This window comes from Anomaloglossus baeobatrachus, chromosome 3 (genome assembly GCF_048569485.1).
Source record: "Anomaloglossus baeobatrachus isolate aAnoBae1 chromosome 3, aAnoBae1.hap1, whole genome shotgun sequence".
Classification (NCBI taxonomy): domain Eukaryota; kingdom Metazoa; phylum Chordata; class Amphibia; order Anura; family Aromobatidae; genus Anomaloglossus; species Anomaloglossus baeobatrachus.
In genome coordinates this window covers 622,613,494-622,633,668 of record NC_134355.1, presented here as the reverse complement: position 1 = coordinate 622,633,668, position 20,175 = coordinate 622,613,494, and the positions used below count along the sequence as shown (strand labels likewise).

The 20,175-nt window shown below is 53.9% G+C and overlaps 1 long non-coding RNA gene across 1 annotated transcript in view; it reads left to right on the top strand.

The window, feature by feature from the left end:
* LOC142295667 (uncharacterized) overlaps window positions 1-8,985 on the top strand; it is a 22,164-nt gene extending 13,179 nt beyond the window's left edge. Inside the window, exon 2 of the long non-coding RNA XR_012751513.1 lies at window positions 8,346-8,985. This is a non-coding gene — a long non-coding RNA (uncharacterized LOC142295667). The remainder of the gene's footprint in view (window positions 1-8,345) is intronic.
* Window positions 8,986-20,175: the final 11,190 nt, after the last annotated feature.

Genomic DNA, 20,175 nt, shown 5'->3' with positions numbered 1-20,175 from the left:
GTGCTGTGTGGGCGTGTGTGTTGTGTGCGGTTGTGTGTGTGTGGGCGTGTGTGTGTGTGTGGGGCCGTGTGTGTGTGTGTGGGCCGTGTGTGTGTGTGTGTGTGGGGCCGTGTGTGTGTGTGTGTGTGGGGCCGTGTGTGTGTTGTGTGGTGTGCCGTGTGGTGTGTGTGTGTGGGCGTGTGTGTGTTGTGGGCCGTGTGTGTGTGTGGGTGTTGTGTGGGGCCGTGTGTGTGTTGTGTGTGGGGCCGTGTGTGTGTGTGTGTGGCGTGTGTGTGTGTGTGTGTGGGGCCGTGTGTGTGTGTGTGTGTGGGGCCGTGTGTGTGTGTGTGGCTGTGTTGTGGGGCTGTGTGTTGGTGTGCTGTGTGTGTGTGGTGGCGTGTGTGTGTGTGGCTGTGTGTGGGGCGTGTGTGTGTGTGTGGGCCGTGTGTGTGTGTGTGGCCCGTGTGTGTGTGTGTGTGTGGCCGTGTGTGTGTGTGGGGCGTGTGTGTGTGGCTGGGGCCGTGTGTGTGTGTGTGGCCGTGTGTGTGTGGTGTGTGTGTGTGTGTGTGTGTGTGGGGCCGTGTGTGTGGTGGCGTGTGTGTGTGTGTGGGCCGTGTGTGTGTGTGTGTGGGGCCGTGTGTGTGTGTTGTGTGGGGCGGCGTGCTGTGTGTGTGTGTGGGGGCCGTGTGTGGGGTGTGTGGGGCCGTGTGTGTGTGTGTGTGGGGCCGTGTGTGTGTGTGGGCCGTGTGTGTGTGTGGGGCTGTGTGTGTGTGGGGCGTGGTGTGTGTGTGGGGCCGTGTGTGTGTGGGGGCCGTGTGTGTGTGTGGGGCCGTGTGTGTGTGTGGGGCGGTGGTGTGGGTGGTGTGTGTGTGGGGGCCGTGTGTGTGGGTGTGTGTGGGCCGTGTGTGTGTGTGTGGCGGCGTGTGTGTGTGTGTGTGGGGCCGTGTGTGTGTGTGTGTGGGCCGTGTGTGTGTGTGTGTGTGGTGGGGCCGTGTGTGTGTGTGGGCCGTGTGTGTGTGTGTGTGTGTGTGGGGCCGTGTGTGTGTGTGTGTGGGCCGTGTGCTGTGTGTGTGTGGTGTGTGGTGTGGGGCCGTGTGTGTGTGGTGTGTGTGGGGGCCGTGTGTGTGTTGTGGGGCCGTGTGTGTGTGTGTGGCCGTGTGTGTGTGTGTGTGGCCGTGTGTGTGTGGGCTGTGTGGGGCCGTGTGTGTGTGTGTGTGGGGGCCGTGTGTGTGTGGGGCCGTGTGTGTGTGGGGGCCGTGTGGGTGTGTGGGGGCGTGTGTGTGTGTGGGCCGTGTGTGTGTGTGTGTGGGGCCGGGTGTGTGTGTGGTGGGGCCGTGTGTGTGGGGGGCGTGTGTGTGTGTGGCGTGGTGTGTGGGGGCCGTGTGTGGTGTGGGGGCGTGGTGTGTGTGGGGCCGTGTGGTGTGTGTGGGCCGGTGTGTGTGTGTGGGGCCGTGTGTGGTGTGTGGGGCCGTGTGTGTGTGTGTGGGCCGTGTGTGTGTGTGGGCCGTGTGTGTGTGGGGCCGTGTGTGTGTGGGGCGTGTGTGTGTGGGGCCGTGTGTGTGTGGGGCGTGGGTGTGTGTGTGTGGGGCCGTGTGGTGTGTGGGGGCCGTGTGTGTGTGTGGGGCCGTGTGTGGTGTGGGGCCGTGTGTGTGTGGGTGTGTGGGCCGTGTGTGTGTGGGGCCGTGTGTGTGTGGGGCCGTGTGTGTGTGTGTGGGGCCGTGTGTGTGTGTGTGTGTGTGGGTCGTGTGTGTGTGTGTGTGGGGCCGGTGTGTGTGTGTGTGGGGCCGTGTGTGTGTGTGGGCCGTGTGTGTGTGTGTGGGGCCGTGTGTGTGTGTGGGGCCGTGTGTGTGTGTGTGGGGCCGTGTGTGTGTGTGTGGGGCCGTGTGTGTGTGTGGGGCCGTGTGTGTGTGGGCGGTGTGTGGGGCCGTGTGTGTGTGTGTGGGGCCGTGGGGTGTGTGGGGGCCGTGGGTGGCGTGTGTGTGCTGTGGGCCGTGTGTGTGTGTGGGGCCGTGTGTGTGTGTGGGGGCCGTGTGTGTGTGTGTGGGGCCGTGTGTGTGTGTGGGGGCCGTGTGTGTGTGTGGGGCCGTGTGTGTGTGTGTGGGGCCGTGTGTGTGTGTGTGTGGTGGGGCCGTGTGTGTGTGTGTGGGGCCGTGTGTGTGTGTGTGGGGCCGTGTGTGTGTGTGGGGGCCGTGCTGTGTGTGTGTGGTGGGCCGTGGTGTGTTGTGTGGGGCCGTGTGTGTGTCGTGTGGGCCGTGTGTGTGTGTGTGGGCCGTCGTGTGTGTGTGTGGGGCCGTTGTGTGTGTGTGTGTGGCCTGTGTGTGTGTGTGGGGCCGTGTGTGTGTGGGGCCGTGTGTGTGTTGGGCCGTGTGTGTGTGTGGGGCCGTGTGTGTGTGTGTGGGGCCGTGTGTGGGTGTGCCTGTGTGTGTGTGTGGGGCCGTGTGTGTGTGTGTGGGGCCGTGTGTGTGTGTGTGGGGCCGTTGTGTGGGGGGCGTGTGTGTGTGTGTGGGGCGTGTGTGTGTGGGGGCCGTGTGTGTGCTGTGGGTGTGGGGGGCCGTGTGGTGTGTGTGTGTGGGGCCGTGTGTGTGTGTGTGTGTGGGGCCGTGTGTGTGTGTGTGGGGCCGTGTGTGTGGGGGTGTGTGGGGGGGGCCGGGGGGTGTGGGCGGGGGGGGGGTGTGGGGGGCCGTGTGGGGGGGGTGGGGCGGGGGTGTGGGGGGGTGGGGCGGGGGGGGGGGTGGGGCGGGGGGGGTGGGGGCCGTGTGTGTGTGTGTGGGCCGTGTGTGTGTGTGTGGGGCCGTGTGTGTGTGTGTGTGGGGCCGTGTGTGTGTGTGTGTGGGTCCGTGTGTGTGGGGCCGTGTGTGTGTGTGGCGGGGCCCGTGTGTGGGGGGGCCGTGTGTGTGGGGCCGTGTGTGTGTGGGGGCCGTGTGTGTGTGTGTGGGGCCGTGTGTGTGTGTGTGTGTGGGGCCGTGTGTGTGTGGGGCCGTGTGTGTGGGGCCGTGTGTGTGTGTGTGTGGGGCCGTGTGTGTGTGGCGGCCGTGTGTGTGTGTGTGTGGGGCCGTGTGTGTGTGTGTGTGTGGGGCCGTGTGTGTGTGTGTGTGTGGGGCCGTGTGTGTGTGGGGGCCGTGTGTGTGTGTGTGTGGGGCCGTGTGTGTGTGTGTGTGTGTGAGGGGCCGTGTGTGTGTGGGGCCGTGGGTGTGTGTGTGTGTGGTGTGTGTGTGTGGGGCCGTGTGTGTGTGTGTGTGTGTGGGGCCGTGTGTGTGTGTGTGTGGGGGGCCGTGTGTGGTCGGGGGCCGTGTGTGGGGGGCCGTGTGTGGGGGGCCGTGTGTGTGTGTGGGGCCGTGTGTGTGTGTGTGTGGGGCCGTGTGTGTGTGTGGGGCCGTGTGTGTGTGGGGCCGTGTGTGTGTGTGTGTGTGTGTGGGGCCGTGTGTGTGTGTGTGTGTGTGTGTGGGGCCGTGTGTGTGTGTGTGGGGCCGTGTGTGTGTGTGTGGGGCCGTGTGTGTGTGTGGGGCCGTGTGTGTGTGTGTGTGTGTGTGTGTGTGTGTGTGTGTGTGTGTGTGTGTGGGCCGTGTGTGTGTGTGTGTGTGGGGCCGTGTGTGTGTGTGTGTGTGTGGGGGCCGTGTGTGTGTGTGGGGCCGTGTGTGTGTGTGGGGCCGTGTGTGTGTGTGTGGGGCCGTGTGTGTGTGTGTGTGTGTGTGTGTGTGTGTGTGTGTGTGTGTGTGTGTGTGGGGGGCCGTGTGTGTGTGTGTGGGCCGTGTGTGTGTGTGTGTGTGTGTGTGTGTGTGTGTGTGGGGCCGTGTGTGTGTGTGGGGCCGTGTGTGGCTGTGTGTGTGTGGCTGTGTGTGTGTGGCCGTGTGTGTGTGTGTGGCCGTGTGTGTGTGTGTGTGGGGCCGTGTGTGTGTGTGTGTGGCCGTGTGTGTGTGGGGCCGTGTGTGTGTGTGTGTGTGGCCGTGTGTGTGTGTGTGTGTGGGGCCGTGTGTGTGTGTGTGTGTGGGGCCGTGTGTGTGTGTGTGTGTGTGTGTGGGGCCGTGTGTGTGTGTGTGGGGCCGTGTGTGTGTGTGTGTGTGTGTGGGGCCGTGTGTGTGTGTGTGGGGCCGTGTGTGTGTGTGTGTGTGTGGGGGCCGTGTGTGTGTGTGTGTGTGTGTGTGTGGGGCCGTGTGTGTGTGTGGGGCCGTGTGTGTGTGTGGGGGCCGTGTGTGTGTGTGTGTGGCCGTGTGTGTGTGCTGTGTGTGGCCGTGTGTGTGTGTGTGTGGCCGTGTGTGTGTGTGGGGCCGTGTGTGTGTGTGTGTGTGGCCGTGTGTGTGTGTGTGGCCGTGTGTGTGTGTGTGGGGCCGTGTGTGTGTGTGTGGGGCCGTGTGTGTGTGTGTGGGGCCGTGTGTGTGTGTGTGTGTGGGGCCGTGTGTGTGTGTGTGTGGGGCCGTGTGTGTGTGTGTGGGGCCGTGTGTGTGTGGGGCCGTGTGTGTGTGTGTGTGTGTGTGGGGCCGTGTGTGTGTGTGTGTGGGGCCGTGTGTGTGTGGTGTGTGTGTGTGGGGCCGTGTGTGTGTGTGTGTGTGGGGCCGTGTGTGTGTGTGTGTGTGTGGGGCCGTGTGTGTGTGGGCCGTGTGTGTGTGGGGCCGTGTGTGTGTGTGTGTGTGTGGGGGCCGTGTGTGTGTGTGTGGGGCCGTGTGTGTGTGTGTGGGGCCGTGTGTGTGTGTGTGTGTGGGGCCGTGTGTGTGGGGCCGTTGTGTGTGTGTGTGTGGGGCCGTGTGTGTGTGTGTGTGTGTGGGGCCGTGTGTGTGTGTGGGGCCGTGTGTGTGTGTGGGGCCGTGTGTGTGTGTGTCGGGGCCGTGTGTGTGTGTGGGGCCGTGTGTGTGTGGGGCCGTGTGTTGTGTGGGGCCGTGTGTGTGTGGGGCCGTGTGTGTGTGTGTGTGGGGCCGTGTGTGTGTGTGTGTGGGGGCCGTGTGTGTGTGTGTGTGTGTGTGTGGGGGCCGTGTGTGTGTGTGTGTGGGGCCGTGTGTGTGTGTGTGTGGGCCGTGTGTGGGGGGCCGTGTGTGTGTGTGTGTGTGGGGCCGTGTGTGTGTGTGTGTGGGGCCGTGTGTGTGTGTGTGTGGGGCCGTGTGTGTGTGTGTGTGGGGGCCGTGTGTGTGTGTGTGGCCGTGTGTGTGTGTGTGGGGCCGTGTGTGTGTGTGTGGGGGCCGTGTGTGTGTGTGTGTGGGGCCGTGTGTGTGTGTGTGTGTGGGGCCGTGTGTGTGTGTGTGTGTGGGGCCGCTGTGTGTGTGTGTGTGTGTGTGTGTGTGTGTGGGGCCGTGTGTGTGTGTGTGGGCTGTGTGTGTGTGGCTGTGTGTGTGTGGCTGTGTGTGTGTGTGGCTGTGTGTGTGTGGCTGTGTGTGTGCTGGCTGTGTGTGTGTGGCTGTGTGTGTGTGTGTGTGGCCGTGTGTGTGTGTGTGTGTGTGTGGCCGTGTGAGTGTGTGTGTGTGTGGTGTGTGTGTGTGGGGCCGTGTGTGTGTGTGTGTGTGTGTGTGTGTGTGTGTGGGGCCGTGTGTGTGTGTGTGGGGCCGTGTGTGTGTGTGTGGGGGCCGTGTGTGTGTGTGTGTGTGGGGCCGTGTGTGTGTGTGTGTGTGGGGCCGTGTGTGTGTGTGTGTGTGTGGGGCCGTGTGTGTGTGTGTGTGTGTGGGGCCGTGTGTGTGTGTGTGTGTGTGTGTGGGGCCGTGTGTGTGTGTGTGTGTGGGGGCCGTGTGTGTGTGTGGGGCCGTGTGTGTGTGTGTGGGCCGTTGTGTGTGTGTGGGGCCGTGTGTGTGTGTGGGGCCGTGTGTGTGTGGCTGTGTGTGTGTGTGTGTGTGGTGTGTGTGTGGCCGTGTGTGTGTGTGTGTGTGTGTGTGGGGCCGTGTGTGTGTGCGTGGCCGTGGTGTGTGTGGTGTGGCCGTGTGTGTGTGTGTGGGGCCGTGTGTGTGGTGTGTGTGGGGCCGTGTGTGTGTGTGTGTGGGGGGGCCGTGTGTGGGGGGCCGTGTGTGTGGGGCCGTGTGTGTGTGTGTGTGGGGCCGTGTGTGTGTGTGGGGCCGTGTGTGTGTGCTGTGTGTGTGTGTGTGGGGCCGTTGTGTGTGGGGCCGTGTGTGTGGGGCCGTGTGTGTGTGTGGGGCCGTGTGTGTGTGTGGGGCCGTGTGTGTGTGTGTGTGTGTGTGTGTGTGGGGCCGTGTGTGTGTGGCTGTGTGTGTGGCCGTGTGTGTGTGTGTGGGGCCGTGTGTGTGTGTGTGGGGCCGTGTGTGTGTGTGTGTGGTCCGTGTGTGTGTGTTGTGTGTGGGGCCGTGTGTGTGTGGGGCCGTGTTGTGTGTGGGTGTGTGTGTGGCCGTGTGTGTGTGTGTGTGTGGCCGTGTGTGTGTGTGGCCGTGTGTGTGTGGGGCCGTTGTGTGTGTGTGTGTGCTGTGGCCGTGTGTGTGTGTGGCCGTGTGTGTGTGTGGCCGTGTGTGTGTGTGTGTGGGGCCGTGTGTGTGTGTGTGTGTGGGGCCGTGTGTGTGTGTGTGTGTGTGGGGCCGTGTGTGTGTGGGGCCGTGTGTGTGTGGGGCCGTGTGTGTGTGTGTGGGGCCGTGTGTGTGTGTGTGGGGGCCGTGTGTGTGTGTGTGTGGGGCCGTGTGTGTGTGTGTGGGGCCGTGTGTGTGTGGGGCCGTGTGTGTGTGTGTGTGTGTGTGGGCCGTGTGTGTGTGTGGGGCCGTGTGTGTGTGTGTGGGGCCGTGTGTGTGTGGGGCCGTGTGTGTGTGTGTGGGGCCGTGTGTGTGTGGGGCCGTGTGTGTGTGTGTGGGGCCGTGTGTGTGTGGGGCCGTGTGTGTGTGGGGCCGTGTGTGTGTGGGGCCGTGTGTGTGTGGGGCCGTGTGTGTGTGGGGCCGTGTGTGTGTGGGGGCCGTGTGTGTGTGTGGGGCCGTGTGTGTGTGGGTGTGTGGGGCCGTGTGTGTGTGTGGGGCCGGTGTGTGTGTGGGGCCGTGTGTGTGTGTGGGGCCGTGTGTGTGTGTGTGTGTGTGTGGGGCCGTGTGTGTGTGTGTGGGGCCGTGTGTGTGTGTGTGTGGGGCCGTGTGTGTGTGGGGCCGTGTGTGTGTGTGTGTGGGGGCCGTGTGTGTGTGTGTGGGGGCCGTGTGTGTGTGTGTGGGGCCGTGTGTGTGTGTGTGTGGGGCCGTGTGTGTGTGTGGGCCGTGTGTGTGTGGGGCCGTGTGTGTGTGTGTGTGGGGCCGTGTGTGTGTGTGTGGGGCCGTGTGTGTGTGTGTGGGGCCGTGTGCTGTGTGTGTGGGGCCGTGTGTGTGTGTGTGGGGCCGTGTGTGTGTGTGTGGGGCCGTGTGTGTGTGTGTGGGCGGCCGTGTGTGTGTGTGTGGGGCCGTGTGTGTGTGTGTGGGGCCGTGTGTGTGTGTGTGGGGCCGTGTGTGTGTGTGGGGCCGTGTGTGTGTGTGTGGGGGCCGTGTGTGTGTGTGTGGGGCCGTGTGTGTGTGTGTGTGTGTGTGTGTGTGTGGGGGCCGTGTGTGTGTGGGGCCGTGTGTGTGTGGGGCCGTGTGTGTGTGGGGCCGTGTGTGTGTGTGTGTGGGGCCGTGTGTGTGTGTGGGGCCGTGTGTGTGTGTGTGTGTGTGGGGCCGTGTGTGTGTGTGTGTGTGTGTGGGGCCGTGTGTGTGTGTGTGTGGGGCCGTGTGTGTGTTGGGTGGGGCTCGCAGGGAGAGAGGCTGCACGTTGGGTGGGGGGGAGAGGCTGCATGTTGGGGGGGGAGGATGCAGGGGGAGAGAGGCTGCACGTTGGGGGGGGGAGCTTGCAGGGGGGAAGTGGCTGCATGTTGGGGGGGGGAGCTTGCAGGGGGGAAGAGGCTGCACGTTGGGGGGGGGGGAGCTTGCAGGGGGAAAGAGGCTGCATGTTGGGGGGGGAGGATGCAGGGGGAGAGAGGCTGCACGTTGGGGGGGGAGCTTGCAGGGGGGGAAGAGGCTGCATGTTGGGGGGGGAGCTTGCAGGGGGGAAGAGGCTGCACGTTGGGGGGGAGGGGAGCTTGCAGGGGGAAAGAGGCTGCACGTTGGGGGGGGAGCTTGCAGGGGGAGAGAGGCTGCACGTTGGGGGGGGGGGGGAGCTTGCAGGGGGAGAGAGGCTGCACGTTGGGGGGGGGAGCTTGCAGGGGGAGAGAGGCTGCACTTTGGGGGAGAGAGGGCTACACGTTGGGGGGGGGGGAGCTTGCAGGGGGAGAGAGGCTGCACAATGGGGGGGGGAGGCTGCACGTTGGGGGTGGAGCTTGCAGGGGGGAAAGAGGCTGCACGTGGGGGCCGAGCTTGCAGGGGGAGGGAGGCTGCACGTGGGGGGGCTCGTGCTGGGCAGGGGGGCCGTGTTGCTCTTTGTGGGAGGTGTGCTATTAATCTTCTCCCTTTGTTTTTCTAACACAGTTTGTGACTACTGGCATCTGGGTGTAATTGCCCCCCGTCGTCCCACCTTAGAGACTGAGAGAACAGTGTGGTCTAATGCACATCATCCTCCGGTGTCCTCCAATGTATTCAACAAGAGGATTTTTATGGTAAATGGAGAAATACAATTTTTACACCTAAAACGCACGGGACTCCGATACAAAAGATTTTTTTTCTTTCATTGTTGCCAATGTCCAACATGGCTTTATTCTACGTATTAATTTGTAAAGTTGATTGTTACAGTGTATATTTGTATCCCCGACCTACTGTCTCCCCCTCCCTAATTACCCTGTAGACTGTGAGCCTCCGAGGGCAGGGTCTGCGCCCCTCTGTACCCGTCTGTCAGTGTTATATATTTGTATCCCCGACCTTCTGTCTCCTCCCCATTACCCTGTAGACTGTAAGCCCCTGAGGGCAGGGTCCGCTCCCCTCTGTACCAGTCTGTCAGTGTTATATATTTGTATCCCCGACCTTCTGTCTCCTCCCTTTACCCTGTAGACTGTAAGCCCCTGAGGGCAGGGTCCGCTCCCCTCTGTACCAGTCTGTCAGGATTGGTTTATTCACTGTAATTTATATCTGTATTTTTAATTGATATACTTATTTTAATAAAACTGTTCTAGAAGTTTGGGCTGAATGTTCATTTCTATAATGATAAAGCTCGGTGTGACATTAGTGAGCAGTCACTGCCGGTCGGGCTGCGGTCACAGTGTTGTAGGTAGTTTCCAAAACATCTGTCCTCACATGTAGACCCACAGTAAACTGATCAGATCTCGCTGACAATTTATTTTCTGTCTTTAGCAGACCCCTGATCCTCTCTCACGCCCCCCCATTTATTAGGCCCCAGTCCCTGTTTCACAGTGTTTCCCTCCTTTGGTGGCAACATAACTCCATGAGGCTCACACCGCCTGATTCCGGTCATATGGGGCGAAACGTTTTTTTTTTTTTTCTTTAAATTTAAAGGGACGTAAGTTGCTTTTTGCTGAGCGTCTGAAGCTGTTGCCACCACTGTTCCATAGGACGGGCTCTGGCAGAGGTGACACTACATATTTTACAGAGGGGTAACAATACTTCTTAGAAATTTTGAGAAAGTATTTTTAGCCGCTGAGGAGAACATCATAATTTGCAGCAACTCAAAATGATAGTACATACAGTAGATGGGTATCTATAAGGCCCCTTTCAGATGTCCGTGTTTAAACAGGTGCAAGCCACACGTACCAGTATGGTTGTCCGTGTTGGTACCGGTAAAAAAAAAAAAGTAAGATACTGAAATGAATGTTTTTTTGGTTTTGTTTTTTTTTTGTTTAATGTGGAAAGCCTGAAAAATTAAAGATATAGGAAGATAAATAGAGCTTATAGAATAGTGTTCTAGAGATAGTTAGCTTGACCAGCATTTTTACACCATTTTTATTTTTTAATTTAAAAAAAAAAAAGTGGGGTCCCCCCAACTTTCATATCCAGCACAGGAACAGCAGCAGCTGTAGGCTGAAATCCTCAGCTCTTTGCAGTACCTTGGCTGGTTATGAAAAATAGAGGGGATCCCACGCTTATTCTTTACATTTTTAGATTAAAAAAAATTACGTGTGGTCCCCTCTATTTTTACTAAAAAAACAGCCATGGTACAGCAGACAACTGGGGGATGATATTCTTAGGGTGGAAAGGGGCCATGGTTATTTGGCCCTTTCCAGCCTAACAATAGCAGCCCACAGACGCCCGAGAAGTGGCACATCAATTAGATGCAGCAATTGTGGTGCTGGACCTGGCTTTTCCCGTTGCTTTGGTGCAATGGCAAACTGGGTAATATTTGTGGGGTTGACGCCAGCTCCAGCATACACCCCTACTACTAATCCAGTAGATGAAAGGAGAATAACAAACTTTATTTGAACAAAAAACCTTCGACTCAGACCTCATTCACCAATTTATTTGATTTTTATAAATAAAAAACAGTTCTACCGTAATCTATGGTGAGGTCCCACGACATTCCCCAAAAGCAAACCTGGAAAGACATAAAAGAGAAAATCATTCAATAAATAAAGACAAAAGACACCCTCTTTTCCAATTTATTTCTCTATCAAAGCCCTAATCCTGGTCTGCCGAAAGCCAATTGGGGGCGGTCACGTCAATACTGCTGTCACACTCAATGGAGAACCGAACATTCCTCATTGGTTGTGAGAGTACTCACACACACACTGCTGTGGATGCTTCTGTTTGATGACCTTCATCTCATAAGGTGAGCTCAGGTTATTCAGGTCAGCAGTATGTGTGCGGGCGCGGCAGTGATGTCACAGGTTAATCAGAGTTCACAATGAACTCAGATGACATCCTGATGACACCCGCGCTACTGTGGGGGTCGCGGCAGTAACGTCATGGGTTCATCGGAGTTCTCAATAAACTTTGAAGAACCCGTGAAGTCACTGTCGCTACACCCGCGGTGGCGTAGGCGTTGTCAGGATATCAGAGTTCCTTGGATACTCGCCTGTCCCCAGCGATGCTGTCCCTGGCATTGATGTCTATGGTGCTGCTGCTTCCAGGTCCTCCGTTGAGTGCATATTCATTGAGTATAATGAGCGGGGATCGGAAGCAAGTGACAGCAGGGCTGGAGACAAGTAAGTATAAAAATTCATTTTATTTCAGAGACATGTGTTTTCTCTGGTTCTTGTCACACGGATTACATCAGTGTGACACCCGTGCTGCCTGAGAAAAAAAAACAATGTCTGCGTGCAGGGAAATGTGGGGCAACACGGTCCATGTAAAAACATGCATGTGTGAGGAATACTATAGAATAACAGGAGTACGTGTGGCATCCGTGTTAAAAATGGATGTCACACATACCTGAAACATATGGATAAAAATTCCCCGTTTTCCCAATCGGTGCGGGTTCCAGTGATCGGACACTGATCAGCAGGTGATCACCTTGCCCATGGATAGGTGATAACTTGTTTTCACTAAACAATCCCTTTAAGGCGTGTAAACAATCCCTACAATTATTTGTCCGACAGCTCTCTCTTGACTATCACATACAGGAGTGCTCGGCCAAATGTTCTTGTGTTCTCTCTCTGAGAGCTGATGTCGCCTCCTCTGGGGGTGGATTATCTTTCAAGAGATCAAAAGCATCAACAAGTGGAATTCAAACACGCCGGTTCCTTCCCTCCCTTTAAGCTGGGTTCACACTAATCGACAACGACGTCGCTGTTACGTCACCATTTTCTGTGACGTAGCAACGACCTTGTAAGTCGCTGTTATGATCGCTGCTTAGCTGTCAAACACAGCGACGCAGCAGCGATCATAACGTCGCTGTGCTACATGTGCAGAGAGCAGGGAGCCGCGCTTAGCGCTGGCTCCTTGCTCTCCTAGGTACAGTACACATCGGGTTAATTAACCCGATGTGTGCTGCAGCTACATGTCACAGTGCAGAGAGCAGGGAGCTGCGCACACTGCTTAGCGCTGGCTCCTTGCTCTCCTTGCTACAGTATACATTGGGTTAATTACCCGATGCGTACTGCAGCCACATGTGCACAGAGCAGGAGCCGGCACTGGCAGCAAGGGCGGAGGCTGGTAACGAAGGTAAATATCGGGTAACCAGGGAAAGGTCTTCCCTTGGTTACCCGATGTTTACGCTGGTTACAGCTTAACGCAGCTGCCAGACGCCGGCTCCTGCTCCCTGCTCGCTTCATTTCGTCGCTCTCTCGCTGTCACACACAGCGATGTGTGTGTCACAGCGGGAGAGTGACGACCAAAAAATTAAGCTGGACATTCAGCAACGACCGGCGACCTCACAGCAGGGGCCAGGTCGTTGCTGGATGTCACACACAGCGACAGCGACTGGACGTCGCTGCAACGTCACAGACAATGGTGACGTAGCAGCGACCTCGTTGTTGTTGTCGCTGTGTGTGACACCAGCTTTACATCCATTCTCGAGGTAAGTCAGATAGCCCCCATACACATCATATTGTTGTCTGATCCGGGCAATTTTAGCCCTATGTTTATGGGAGCTTTCATGTAATCTGTATAAGGGCTTATTCAAACATCTATGAACGTCAGTACAATCTCTGAACACAATGCATGGACTGGCTGAGGCCGTCCTTATAGACAGTGCTGTGAGCTCAGAAATCATGAACCTCAGTGCAGCAACTCCGCTCTAGTCACCTCTAGTGAGATAGAATGGAGTTACTGTACAGGGGATGTTCCTTACAGACAGTGCTGTGAGATCAGAAATCATGAACCTCAGTGCAGCAACTCCGCTCTAGTCACCTCTAGTGAGATAGAATGGAGTTACTGTACAGAGGACGTTCCTTACAGACAGTGCTGTGAGCTCAGAAATCATGAACCTCAGTGCAGCAACTCCGCTCTAGTCACCTCTAGTGAGATAGAATGGAGTTACTGTACAGGGGATGTTCCTTACAGACAGTGCTGTGAGATCAGAAATCATGAACCTTAGTGCAACAACTGTGATCTAGTCATCTCTGTGCTGGGCAGTGTTGTAACTAGAATTTGATGGGCCCCAATGCAAAATTAGGACCTGCCCCCCCCAACACAGATACACTGGGTACAGGATAATGACACCAACACTCGGGGCATGGGATAATGACGCTGACACTCAGGGTGCGGGATAATGAAGTTAACACTTGGCTCTTTCCCTCAGCACTCAGGTTTCCCATGATCTGATATCCCTCTTTCTATCATCATCCAGCTTTCCTATGTTCTGATATCCATCTTGTCCTCAGCACCCAGCTTCCCTAGGCTCTGCTATACATCTTTCCCTCAGCACCCAGCTTTCCCATATCATAGCATCGTAAAGCTGGGTGCTGCGGGTAAGAGCCTCTTTCCATCAGCACAAAACGTTCCCATCCCAAGCTTATGTCTTTGTCCCCCCTCGTATATATAGTTCTCCAAATACTATAATGGCCCCCACATAGCCTTCCATATAGCATATTGGGTCCCACGTAACCCTTCATTTTACTAGAATGCGCCCCATAGTCCTCCTTGTATTATAATGCATTTCCCATAGTCCTCTATGTATAAGGTAACTCTTATAGCCCTCCAATTATTATACTACAACTCCCATAGTCCTCCATGTATTATAATTCACTCCATAGTCCTCCATATATTATACTGCACCCCATAGTCCTCCATATATTATAATGCACCCCCATAGTCCTCCATGTTTTATAATGCACCCCCATAGTCCATGGATAAGGTAGCCCTCATAGGCCTTCATATATTATAATGCAGCCCCCATAGTCATGCATGTATTATAATGCACCCCACAGCTCACCATGTATTATAATGCAGACCTCATAGGCCTCCATGTATAATAATGCAGCCCCCATAATCCTCCATATATTATAATAGTAGCTGTCATATACCGTCCCCCAGGCCCACCCACCCAGTTCCTTGACCACTTTTCAGCCTGGCTGCCGCACTTCATGTCCTCAGAATTACCAACCCTCATCCGAGGAGACTTTAACATACCCATGATCAGCCCCTCCTCCCCATCTGCATCCCAGCTTCTATCTCTCACCACCTCCCTTGGCCTCTCACAGCTCTCATCTTCTGAGACACATGAAGATGGTAATACTCTTGACCTGGTCTTTATCCGCCTCTGCTCAATCTCTGACTTTGACAACTCACCTCTTCCCCTCTCTGACCACAACATCCTCTCCTTCAAGCTCACAAACCCTCGTCCACCCCAGTACACTCCCACCTATCACACATTCAGAAACCTACAGGCCATTGACGTTCAGACCCTTACAGACTCTTTACACTCATCACTGTCCCCTATCTCCTCACTTTCCTGTCCTGATCTGGCTGTAAACCATTACAATGACACACTCAGAAATACCCTAGACCAAGTAGCACCCCTCACCCTCAGAACCTCCAAACACAGAGTAAAACAGCCTTGGCTCACTTCCCAAACTCGATTTCTCCAGTGATGCTCCAGGAGTGCCAAACGCATATGGAGGAAAACCCGCACACCAGAAAACGTCATCCACTACAAGTTCATCTTAAGGACCTACAACTCTTCACCTCGCCAAACAGACCTACTTCACCACCCTTATTTCCTCACTATCCAACAATCCAAAAAAGCTCTTTGACACCTTTCACTCCCTCCTCAGTCCCAAAGTACATACCCCCATCACAGACCTTCATGCTGATGACCTGGCCTCATATTTCACAGATAAAATAGAAAACATCCGCCAGGAGATCAGCTCCCAGCTACCAAGCGTTGTGAATCCCATCCCTCCATATATCCCATCAAGCTCACTTTCCACATTTGACCCAGTCACAGAGGAGGAAGTCTCCAGGCTCCTCTCTTCTTCTCATCCTACCACTTGCCCTACTGATCCCTTTCCCTCACACCTACTCTGGTTGTCACCACTCACCTAACTAAAATCTTCAATCTCTCTCTCTCTTCGGGTATCTTCCCCTCCTCCCTCAAACACTCTATTATTACTCCATTATTAAAAAAACCCTTCCCTTGATCCGTCCTGCACAAGCAACTACAGACCAGTCTCCAATCTCCCCTTCATCTTCAAACTCTTGGAGCGCCTGGTCTACTCTCGCCTCACCCGCTACCTGTCCTCTCACTCTCCTCTAGATCCTTTACAGTCTGGCTTCCGCCCTTTACACTCAACAGAAACTGCCCTTGTCAAAGTGACCAATGACCTATTGACTGCAAAACATAATGGTGACCACTCTCTGCTTATCCTTCTTGACCTCTCTGCCGCCTTCGACACTGTTGACCACCATCTCCTTCTCTCTATGCTCCATTCTATCGGCCTAAAGGACACTGTGCTCTCGTGGTTCTCTAACTATCTTTCTCGCCGTTCATTCAATGTATCATTTGCTGGCTCCACATCTTCTCCTCTTCCTCTCACTGTTGGGGTCCCTCAAGGTTCAGTCCTCGGCCCTCTTCTTTTCTCCCTCTACACTGCCCCAATTGGAATGACCATTAGCAGATTTGGTTTTCAGTACCATCTTTATGCTGATGACACACAGCTATACACCTCATCCCCTGAGCTCACCCCCGCTGTACTACAGAACAGAAGTGACTGCCTGACTGCAGTTTGCAATGTCATGTCTGCTCTCTATCTCAAACTTAACCTTTCCAAAACTGCCCGCTCCTGCCGCTTGCACCTCAAGAACATCTCTAGAATCCGCCCCTTTCTCACAATGGAAATGACAAAAACACTCACCGTGGCCCTGATCCACTCTCGCCTTGACTACTGTAACTCTCTATTAATTGGTCTCCCCCTAACTAGACTCTCTCCTCTACAGTCCATCCTTAATGCAGCAGCTAGGGTCATCTATCTGGCTAATCGCTACTCGGATGCCTCTGCTCTGTGCCAGTCATTGCACTGGCTGCCCATATATCACAGGATCCAATTCAAACTGCTTGTTCTCACCCACAAAGCTCTCCACAGTACAGCACCCCCTACATCTCCACCCTCCTCTCTGTCTATCACCACAAAGCTCTCTTCAGTGCGGCACCCCCCTACATCTCCACCCTCCTCTCTGTCTGTCTCTGTCTCACCCCACCCGGTCTCTACGCTCTGAAAACGACTTTCGACTAACATCAACACTAATCCGAACCTCCCACTCCCGGATCCAAGACTTCTTCCGAGCTGCACCAATCCTCTGGAACGCTCTACTGTTAGGGCCAGGTGGACGGGCAGACCCAGGAGGCGGATCCACTGGGCCGAACTCCTTGATGAAGGCAAGGGGTCCGGTAGCCGGAGCACTACGGGTAGCAGGACAGTCCGTATACAAGAGTAGAATGGAGAAGTCCCTGGGACCACGGAGTCACTGATGGTAGTCCGGGTGACGGAGCTCAGGTTCGGAGGCCGAGATGTTGTCAGGCGGAGTCCGGAACCGATGGAGCGAGAGGACGGGTCACCTCAGGGATCAGAGATGGTACAGACTGACAGGATGGCAGATAGTCAGCGTTCTGGGTTCGGGAATCGGCAGGACCGGATGGCGAGGCAGGAGCGGCTCTAGAAGAGAGATAGGTAAGTATGGCACAGAGACACAAGGAGACCTGACTCCTAGCTTGGGAAACACGAAGAACAGGCCCCGCCCACTTGGACACTAAACCCCTTTATACCCTGTACCTGTGTGCTCAATTTCCTGTCAGTGGACGCTGGCCCTTTAAGAAAGGGTCAATGACCGCGCGCGCGCCCTAATGCGCATGCGCGAGGCCCGGGTGCCAGAAGCCAGGGCAGGGAGCGGTGAGCAGGAAGCAGGAGAGCCGGGCTGGGGCTGAGCAGTCGACGGGCGCCGGGAGCGGGGACCGGACCGCCTGGAGACCGCAGGCAATGGAGGCTGGGGACCGGGGAGAGAAGCAGGGAAGCCGGGGAGCGTGGCAGGTGAGCCGGAGAGCGTGACATCTACCCCAAGAAGTTATAATGAATCATAACTTACTCTGCTTCAGACGCTCCCTAAAAACGCATCTTTTTAGGGCGGCCTACCACACTCCCTAATCTAATCCAATTCACACAGTGCCTCTACAACTTCTCACAACATAACCTCACGTCAAACTCCATGCCACCCAAATGCATCTCAAGATTCAGGCCCACTGGTCCAGGAAGCCATTATCTATCCCCCATTTCCTTGAAATTGCTGGATTGTCATTGTAAATAAGCACTTGTACCTTGCCCCCCCCACCCCACCCATATCTCATTGTAGATTGTAAGCTCTCACGAGCAGGGTTGTCTTTTTTTTCCCCTCTAAATATTGCATTTTCTATTACTGTTATTACTGTTACTTTTTTGTATATGATCCTCCTGAATTGTAAAGCGCTGCGGAATATGTTGGCGCTATAGAAATAAAGATTATTATTATTATTATTAATATTATTAATACAGCTCACATAGTACTCCATGTATTACTGTATAATGCACTCCCCATAGTCATTCATGTATTATAATGCAGCCCTCAAAGTCCTCTGTATATTATACTGAACCCCATTGTCCTACATATACTGCACCCCATAGCCATCTATGTAAAATTCACCCCATAGTACTCCATATATTATACTGCACCACATAGTTCTCCATGTATTATACTGCACCCCATAGTACTACATACAGTTAGGTCCAGAAATCTTTGGCCAGTGACACAATTTTCGCGAGTTGGGCTCTGCATGCCACCACATTGGATTTGAAATGAAACCTCTACAACAGAATTCAAGTGCAGATTGTAACGTTTAATTTGAAGGTTTGAACAAAAATATCTGATAGAAATTGTAGGAATTGTACACATTTCTATACAAACACTCCACATTTTAGGAGGTCAAAAGTAATTGGACAAATAAACCAAACCCAAACAAAATATTTTTAATTTCAATATTTTGTTGCCAATCCTTTGGAGGCAATCACTGCCTTAAGTCTGGAACCCATGGACATCACCAAACGCTGGGTTTCCTCCTTCTTAATGCTTTGCCAGGCCTTTACAGCCGCAGCCTTCAGGTCTTGCTTGTTTGTGGGTCTTTCCGTCTTAAGTCTGGATTTCAGCAAGTGAAATGCATGCTCAATTGGGTTAAGATCTGGTGATTGACTTGGCCATTGCAGAATGTTACACTTTTTTGCACTCATGAACTCCTGGGTAGCTTTGGCTGTATGTTTGGGGTCATTGTCCATCTGTACTATGAAGCGCCGTCCGATCAACTTTGCGGCATTTGGCTGAATCTGGGCTGAAAGTATATCCTGGTACACTTCAGAATTCATCCGGCTACTCTTGTCTGCTGTTATGTCATCAATAAACACAAGTGACCACGTGATCACGTTGCCTCCACCATGTTTTACAGAGGATGTGGTGTGCCTTGGATCATGTGCCGTTCCCTTTCTTCTCCAAACTTTTTTCTTCCCATCATTTTGGTACAGGTTGATCTTTGTCTCATCTGTCCATAGAATACTTTTCCAGAACTGAGCTGGCTTCATGAGGTGTTTTTCAGCAAATTTAACTCTGGCCTGTCTATTTTTGGAATTGATGAATGGTTTCCATCTAGATGTGAACCCTTTGTATTTACTTTCATGGAGTCTTCTCTTTACTGTTGACTTAGAGACAAATACACCTACTTCACTGAGAGTGTTCTGGACTTCAGTTGATGTTGTGAACGGGTTCTTTTTCACCAAAGAAAGTATGCGGCGATCATCCACCACTGTTGTCATCCGTGGACGCCCAGGCCTTTTTGAGTTCCCAAGCTTACCAGTCAATTCCTTTTTTCTCAGAATGTACCCGACTATTGATTTTGCTACTCCAAGCATGTCTGCTATCTCTCTGATGGATTTTTTCTTTTTTTTTCAGCCTCAGGATGTTCTGCTTCACCTCAATTGAGAGTTCCTTAGACCGCATGTTGTCTGGTCACAGAAACAGCTTCCAAATGCAAAACCACACACCTGTAATCAACCCCAGACCTTTTAACTACTTCATTGATTACAGGTTAACGAGGGAGACGCCTCCAGAGTTAATTGCAGCCCTTAGAGTCCCTTGTCCAATTACTTTTGGTCCCTTGAAAAAGAGGAGGCTTATGCATTACAGAGCTATGATTCCTAAACCCTTTCTCCGATTTGGATATGAAAACTCTCATATTGCAGCTGGGAGTGTGCACTTTCAGCCCATATTATATATATAATTGTATTTCTGAACATGTTTTTGTAAACAGCTAAAATAACAAAACTTGTGTCACTGTCCAAATATTTCTGGACCTAACTGTATATTATACTGCACCCCACAGTCCTGCGTATATTATACTGCACCCCATAGTTTTCCATATATTATAATGCACCCCCATAGTCCTATATGTATTATAATGCAGTCACCATAGTCCTTCATACACTGTGTGCAGAATTATTAGGCAAGTTGTATTTCAGAGGATTTTTTTCTATTATTGATCAACAACTATGTTCTCAATCACCCAAAAGACTCATAAATATCAAAGCTTAATATTTTTGGCAGTTGGAGTGGGGTTTTTTAGATTTGGCTATCTTAGGCTAGATTTGGCTATCTTAGGTCCACGCAGCGGAAAATGCACGGATTTTGCCGCGGATTTCTCGCAGAAAAGCCGCGGATTTCACGAAAATCTGCAGCACCGGCACTTCCCAGCCATTTCTATGGCATTTTGGAAATGCTGTGTCCATGCTGTGGATTTTTCCGCAGCGGATTTCGTGCGGATTTTGGTCCGGAAAAATCTGCAACATGTCAATTATTGTTGCGGATTTTCATCCGGATTTTGGCTTTAAAATTGGGAAAAAAAATCCGCATCAAATCCGCGGCAATTACGCGGTAAATCCACGGCAAATCCGCACCTTTGAAAAGGTGCGGATTTTGCGGGAAAGCTGCGGATTTTGATGCAGAAAAATCCGCAGCTACATTCTCTTGTGGACACATAGCCTTAGGAGGATATCTGTCTGTGCGGGTAACTATTACTGTGCAGAATTATTAGGCAACTTAATAAAAACCAAATCTATTCCCATCTCACTTGTTTATTTTCACCAGGTAAACCAATATAACTGCACAAAATTTAGAAATAAACATTTCTGACATGCAAAAAAAACCACAAAAAATTAGTGACCAATATAGCCCCCTTTCTTTATGATGACACTTAACAGCCGACTATCCATAGATTCTGTCATTGCTTGATCTGTTTACACTCAGCATTGCGTGCAGCAGCCGCCACAGCCTCCAGACACCACAGCCTCCAGTCACCACAGCCTCCAGCCACCACAGCCTCCAGACACTGCTCCCAGAGGTGGACTGTTTTCTTTCCCTGTAGATCTCACATTTTATGAGGGACCACAGATTCTCTATGGGGTTC